The sequence below is a fragment of the Microtus oregoni genome, unplaced genomic scaffold (genome assembly GCF_018167655.1).
Source record: "Microtus oregoni isolate MIOR12 unplaced genomic scaffold, Mior012 000013F_ref0000133, whole genome shotgun sequence".
Classification (NCBI taxonomy): Eukaryota; Metazoa; Chordata; class Mammalia; order Rodentia; family Cricetidae; genus Microtus; species Microtus oregoni.
In genome coordinates, this window is record NW_024543072.1 from 9,810,761 (window position 1) to 9,818,918 (window position 8,158).

Below are 8,158 nucleotides of genomic sequence, written 5' to 3' on the forward strand. Positions count from 1 at the left end.
CATTGTTGTATTTTATTATGGTGTTTGTACTTTCGTGTGTGCCTGCCTTGCATTAGGTCATACTCCCGTGCCATTCCCATGCATGCTCTCCCTTCTCGTCCTCATGAATTTCTCTAGTTCATATCTAAGTCTATTTGTTAGCTCAGCCATGGTTCTTTTTCTGACTGGGTTGGAAGCTATCCAATGAAACCTTATGGGCCAGGGCAGGTATACAGTTAAAGACAGATCTTTCCCAGATCTATTGATAGTGTATATGGTTTTTCTTTTTTCTTTTGTTTTTATTTTTGTTTGTTTGTTTGGACTCTGTATGGAACTGGGAATTTCGCCTAGAGCCTGGTGTGTGTTGAGGGGTCATTTTCCCCCTGAAGTGTGTTTCTAGCCATGACAATGGTTTCATCCACTGAGTTATGAGTCTTCCTGGAGCAAAGTGTGGGTGTTACAGGAGTCAGGAAAGGCTCCTTGTTTGAAGAAGTTTTCCCAGAGGAATAAGATATTACCTGGAAGGGACCCAGGGGCACTCACCATAGGGATTGGTTGGGTACATCTTAGAGAAACAAGCTGAAGTTGCACGGGTGAGTGTGAAGTGCCAGGAGCCTTAGTCAGCTTGTTGGGTACACTAATAATTCTGCCACAAGAATACAGAGAAGGGTGCGAGCAGACTGGAGGGTCCTCCTGTGCAGAGGTGAGTTCTAGATCACTCAGTGGGGGGAAACTGCATGAACCAAGGGCTCCTCCCCAATCTAGTAAATGCTGACTGGGAAATAAGCTCTTTAGAAGGTCTGTGACTCCGTTAGAGGGCAAGGAGTGGTAATATTAAATAATCTCATTTAAAACAACCGAATATTTAGAGGATGTATTTCCGATTTGAAAGATCACAGCTGGACACATAGCCTACTATGCTCAGCAGAACTCTTGTAAGTGAAGATGAAAGCTCCCGAGGTAAAAGTTGGCTGAAGGAATTCATGACTACCAAGTTAGTCCTGCGGGAGATACTGGAAGGAATAGCCAAGACTGAAGACAAAGATAAACATAGCCGAGAGGAACGAAATAATGGTCCATAGCAGACAAGAACCAAGAAATGCCCAAATGCTACAAATCAACAAACAAAATGATGGAAACCAATAATAATTGAATATTAAACAATCAGCTTCCTCACCAAAGATAAGTACCTAATAGATTAGATTAAAAAACAGGATTTATTTTTGTGCTTTCAAGAAACACATCTCACCATCAAAGATAATCTCACTGTCAAAGATAAACCCTACCATAGGTTAAAATAGCAGAAAAGATATTCCATGCAAACAACCAGGAAACAGGTGGCACTGTGGTTCTTATTCCTGACAAAACAGACTTATCAGAAGGCAGAGACTTCATACTGATGAAAGAAGTAGTCCATGAAGAGGAAGCCACAACTCTAGTTGCACACCGTGCACAGGCTCTTAAGTTCATAAGAGCAGTGATTAATGCCAACACAGTAATGGAGTACTTCCCTGTTATTAGATAACTGGACAAAAAGGAATATAGAAACATTGGAATCAGATTATATCAGGGTCTTAACAAACATCTACAGAGATTTTCACCCAGCTACTAATAAACCTCACCAGCACACGGAACCATCTCTAAAACAGATCACATACTAGAACACAAAGCAAATCTCAAAAAATGTAGAAAAATTAATACCCAGCATCCTGTCTGACCAAAGTGGGGTAAAGTCATAAAACAGCAGGGAGAGAAGCTAGAATATTACAAACTCACGGAGCTTAGACAGCATACTATTGAATGATGAGTAAGAACTAAAGTAATAAAAGCCCTAGAGTTGAATGACAAAGAGAACACAGAGTATGAACATCTGTGGGATACAATGAAAGCAATACTAGGGGAAGTCTATGTCTCTAAGTACATACATCTTTTTTTAAAAATATTTATTTATTTATTATGTATACAATATTCTGTCTGTGTGTATGTCTGCAGGCCAGAAGAGGGCACCAGACCTCATTACAGATGATTGTGAGCCACCATGTGGTTGCCGGGAATTGAACTCAGGACCTTTGGAAGAGCAGGCAATGCTCTTAACCACTGAGCCATCTCTCCAGCCCCCAGTACATACATCTTTTTAAAAAAATCTCACCAGGTAGTAGTAACACATGCTTTTAATCCCAGCACTTGGGAGGCAGAGGCAGGCCTCTTGAGTTCTAGGCAGGCCTGGTCTACAGAGTGAGTTCCAGGACAGACAGAGCTACCCAGAGAGAACCTGTCTTGAAAAATAAAAACAAAAATTCCTGATGATGCACCTTAAAGCCCTGGAAAAGCAAGAGCCTGTTCCCAGAGCAGTAGAGGTGAAGAAAACAAAGATGAGGGCATAAATTAATGAAACAGGAAGGAAGACATTACTATGAACCAACAAGGAAAATAATTGGCTCTTAGATAAACAAGATTGACAAATTAACCATAAGAAAGACCCAAATTAATAAAATCAGAAGTGAACAGGGAGACATCAAGGAAACTCAAAGACTTGTAAAAGTTTTGTATTCCATACACTAAACAAGAAAACCAAAAAAAAAAAAAATCCGAAGAATTTTCAGATGATGATGATCTACCAAAGCGATTAAAGATAATGCACATTAAAATACCTATAACAAAAGCCGGGTGGTGGTGGCGCACGCCTTTAATCCCGACACTCGGGAGGCAGAGGCAGGCGGATCTCTGTGAGTTCGAGGCCAGCCTGGTCTACAAAGGGAGTTCCAGGACAGGCTCCAAAGCTACAGAGAAACCCTGTCTAGAAAAAAACCAAAAAAAAAAAAAAAAAATCTATAACAAGCAGTAAAGTGGAAAGAGTCAAATATCCCCCCCCCCCCAAAAAAAAAGTCTTGTTCTTGACCTAACTGGTGCCCAAGGGAATGACGAAAGGACAGACCCAGAAAAGCTGGAATGGGGTGTGTGCTGTGCTCACTCAGGTACCTACTGCTGCAGCAATCCCCAAACAGCGGAGTGAGGAGGCGGGGTTATGGTAAACAGCGGAGTTGGGAGGCGGAGTTATGGTAAACCGCGGAGTGAGGAGGCGGGGTTATGGTAAACAACTGAGTGAAGAGGCAGGGTTATGGTAAACTGCGGAGTGAGGGGGCGAGGTTATGGTAAACAGCAGAAGGAATTCTTAGAGGAACAGTTTCAGGTTGGGGTCATCCTGAGGAGGAAGCTGTGGTTGACAGTTTCTGCACACACTGTCGACAGTTGCACTTGAACCAGAGAAAGGCTTTGCTATGTCTGTGAGCCTCATCTGGGGAAGGCTTTGCCATTCTCCTAGGTCAGAGCCATTGGTGTCTTTGATAATGGCCATGCCCATGCCGATAATACACAATCACTCAGGGCTCCCCTACTCCATGCAGGTCATCTGAGAGCTGAGTGCAATATTCTACCCGACTTTTAAAGAAAACCACAATATATCTCAGGTTATTATGTAAAAAGGAATAGTAACACTTCCAAATTCTCCTTATGAAGCCTTTATTGCCCTGCTACCCAGGCAAATAAAGAGAATTACAGGCTGATCTCCCCATATGGACATAGATGCAAAGATTCTTAATGGAATATTTTCAAATTTGATTCAAGAACATACCAAAAAGATATTTATGGTTTTATTCCAGACATGCAGTGTTGTTCAACGTAACTAAATCAGGAAATGTAATTCATCACATAAGTGGTCCTGTGCTTGACTATATTGAAATCAACTAACATCCAAGTTTCTGGGCACACCTGTGGGGATATTTCTTGACTGGATCATTTGAGGTGGGAAGACCCACCCTAAGTCTGGGCCACACCTTCAGGTGACACTCTACATAAAAGAAATAAACATGGAAGCTTTTTGCTTTTTTATCCAGGTTCAATTCCCAGCATTCACATGACAGCTCATAACTGTCTATAGTATGCATTTGACTGAATAGACATGCATCTGACTGAATAGATATACATCTGACTGAATAGACATGCATTTGACTGAATAGACATGCATCTGACTAAATAGGCATGCATTTGACTGAATAGGAATGCATCTGACTGACTAGATATGTATTTGACTGAATAGGTATGCATTTGATTCTGCTAAAACACTTAGGACTCACTCTGAATTTTAGGTGAAAAAATATTTTGAGTATACAGAAAAGGGCCACAGGAACAGACACCAGTGAGCCCATGGACCACTTATCATGATTAACTCCCCATCTCCTGCTTTCCTTTTTTTATTTTATTTGAATGTTATTTAACTTTCTGAGCATTTCATACATGAATACACTGTATTTACATCATTTAAAGCCCTCCAACTTCTTCTTTGTTCTCTCCTCAAACTAAAGACCCCCCCTTCTTCTATATCACACACACACACACACACACACACACACACGCATGCACACCCACCCACCCCCTTCTGAGTGTCACCCACTATGTTTATTTTTGTTTTGTTTTGGTTTTTTTTTGGATTTTTCAAGACAGGGTTTCTCCGTAGCTTTTGGTTCCTGTCCTGGAACTAGCTCTGTAGACCAGGCTGGCCTCGAACTCACAGAGATCCACCTGCCTCTGCCTCCCGAGTGCTGGGATTAAAGGCGTGCGCCACCACCGCCCGGCCCACTATGTTTATTTTAAGAAAATAAAGCACAGAAAAATATAGTTAAAAATCTGATCTTTTTCCTTTTCTTTCTTTTGCTTTTCTTTCTTTTTGCTTTTTTTTTTTTCAAGACAGGGTTTCTCTGTAGCTTTGCAGGCTGTCCTGGAACTAGCTCTTGTAGACCAGGCTGGCATGGAACTCACAGAGATCCACCTGCCTCTGCCTCTGGAGGGCTGGGATTAAAGGTGAGCGCCACCACTGCCCAGCTCTGCTATTTTTCATATCGAGTTTTAAGAAATGTTTGTCAATTTTGGAATCTGATCCTTGAGATTTGATGTGTACTCCCTGTCGTGTTTACCCGCTCTTTAGTTAAATAAATACAACCAGAAGGCTGGCTTTTTGCATGCAAACCAGCAATAATACCACACCATCCAACTCCCCTAAACTTCCTCTGCCGAACACCAGACAACTAGAACCTCTCTGCGCTGTGTGCTCTGTGCCACCACTGTGCACAGGAGCCTACCTAAGCCTGCTGGTTCCCCTTGTTCTTCTTGAAATCACACAGACCTCCTTTCACCTTTTGCCCTTTGCCCCAACCCACAATGGGCTGGGCACTCCCCCCATCAGTCACTAATTAAGACAATTCCCTACAGGCTTGCCTGCAGTCTGTCCCGAGGAGGCATTTTCTCTATCGAGGCTCCCTTCCCTTAGATGACTTTAGCTTATGTCAAATTGACATAAAACTATCCAGCACACATCTCCCTTTCTGTGGGATGCATTTGAAGACCTCCAGTAGATGCCTGCAGCCTTGGGTGTTACCAAACCCTAAGTATATTACATTTTTCCCTATGCACACCTAACTATGTTAAAAATTCACTTCCAGATTAGACACAGTAGAAAATTAGCAATGGTAACTAGCAGAAGACTAGCAATCCCAACATAGGATTTGGTGGTTGTGAGTTTTTGTTTTGTTTTATTTTTTGTTTGTTTAGTTTTTTAGCTTTTTGAGATAGGCTTTCTCTGTGTAGCCTTGTCTGTTCCAGAACTAGCTCTGTAGATCAGATTGACCTCGAATTCACAAAGATCTGCCTGCTTCTGCCTCCTGAGTTTTGGGATTAAAGGTGTGCACCACTACCATAGCCCAGATGTTGCTGTTGTTCTTATTAAACACATTGTTGCTTAAAGGAAGCCCTTTGCATTTCGAGTGGAAGATCTGATTTTCCAGGCATCAGCAGCCCTGTACTTTGGAGACATTTTTAAGTGCACTAGAAGTCTCCTGATGCAGATGCTGTGAACGCTCATCCAGCCTCATCACCAAGGTGGTTTACAGCAGACTGTGAGGCTGTGTGTGCACAGTGCAGATTTGCTAGACAAAGATGTAAGTCATGGCCACCGTGATGGAGCAGAAAGCGGGGACGTTATCACACCACTGAGAATTATGCTACAAACAAATTCTTTATTTCTGGAATTTTCCAGGTAGTGTTTTTCTGATAGCAGTTGACCAAAAAACTACAGGGTTCATAACTGTCTCTGATTTCAGACAACCTCTGAGGATTTTGGAATGTAGCCCAAGGATGGGGGAAATCACCGCAATGGAGGTCAAGGGTTCTATCCTATGGCAACACAGGGGAGATGCAAAGCCTAGACTAGACGCCACGAAGAGCTGCATTTAGTTTGGGTTCTTTTCCAGACTCCTCTTTAGGTCCAGAAGCTCAAAGAGACTGATGGTGCAGGCATCTAGGTAGAGTTTGCTTTGACTCCACTTCCTGACTAGTGGATACTCACTCAGCACCTGAGTGTAAACAGAAATAGGTGCTGGTCTTCCATCTGATACAGGATACTTCCAGTACTTCCAGTCCTGTTCCTGGAAAAGCCAAGCTTCTTGCCCTTGCTCCAGTGCTCACATGCCCCGTGGCCTCTGGTCCATCTATGATTTTCCACTCAGTCTTGTTATGTTTATTATTATTTATTTATTTTTAGCTGACTTTATGTCGGGGACTCCTCTCTTTAATTCTACCTGTTACTGTGCTGCACTGGGAGCAGGGCCGCGTGCTGCAGTATGTCTTCTTGCGGGGTGTCTTAGAGGGCATTCCTCAGGAGCCACAGACTTAACCTGTAGAATTTGCAAGGATAAAGTCCATGGAACAGTGTACAGAGGAGGGGAGGTGACCAGAATGGATCTGAGTATTTTTGTTGCCAGAGCCAATGGAGAGTCTGGTCCATGTTGGGCTCCCAAGATCATTTCCTGTTTTTTTTTTTTTAAATCCACATTCTATCGATTGTTGCTGTCTCTGAGAGTCACAGTCTAGAAAAGAATATATATGGCATCTCTTGGCCCATCAATATGTTTCTTGGAGTAACTCGATTGACAGTTTTCATAAGATTATGTACAAGGAATGGTGAAAAACTTTGTTGTGGCCTCTGGAAGAAAGGGATGTGGCCGCTGGGTCAGAACAAACTGCCATAGCGTCCTCTGTTGCCAGAGCAGGCAGTGGAAGACAATGGGGATACCCAGCAGAAATATGTTACAAATTATCCACCTCCACAGGCCATTTGCACCTTTTTGTCTAGCTGGAGTGCTATTTCCTTCTGAGAATGTCAGATCCAAGACAAAGAGGGCAGCAGAGGACAGGGGCAGGGCTTCAGTGATCCTGAGCAGTAGGCGGTGTGGACAAACACAAAGAAGGGACGATGGGACAGCCCTCCATATCTACTGATAGCTTCTTTTGTGGTTTGAATCACAGTCTAGGCTCCTTTTAAAAACTGGGGGCTAAGTGTGGGGGTGCATACCTTTAATCCAAGAACTCGAGAGGCAGAGGTTGGTGGATGCCTATGAGTTTGAGCCCAGTGTAAGGAGTTCTGTGAATTCATGGTCTATGCGGGGAGCTCCAAGAAAGCCAGGGCTACATAGTTTCGATTAATTAATTAGTGATGCCATGAATGGAACCCAAGAAGGGCTGCGTTATACTGCCCCATATTATAGGTGAGCAAACTGAGGCTGAATAGTTTTCAGTCACCTAGAGAGGGGGCATTCTGAATCTCTGCCTGGAGCTGCACAGATTGGGTGATTAAAAATCCAGGTAGCAAGATTCTCTTCTTTTCTGGTTCACCACCCCATCATAGGACATACACGCTTCTACATGAGCAACCACTGGAATGCTTCCCAGACTCATGAGTGCACAGACTGTCCTGTGCCATCAGGGGGTTGAGGGGCTACCATCTAGCCTGCTGACATGCATGTTTTGAACAAGATGGTGCCCATCCATGCTGACTGGGGCCAGGACTTGTTTACATTTTAGACACGCTGTTTGGAAGACAGCAACCATCACTGTGACAAACTGAACTGTGTGGGAAAGGGTACTCTTTTCCCAAACGTTTCTCGGTGACATTGTTTTTCTAGGGAAAGTTCCACGGCACACTTTTGTTCCTTTGCCCTAACCTGCTCCGCACCTCCATATGGGATGGAGAGGGTTCAAACGCTTTCAGCGCCCCGTTTGTATTCTCCCTCACGCGTCAGCACCATGCTCACCCCAGCCTTCTTCTGATTCCATCTGGGTCACACAGACT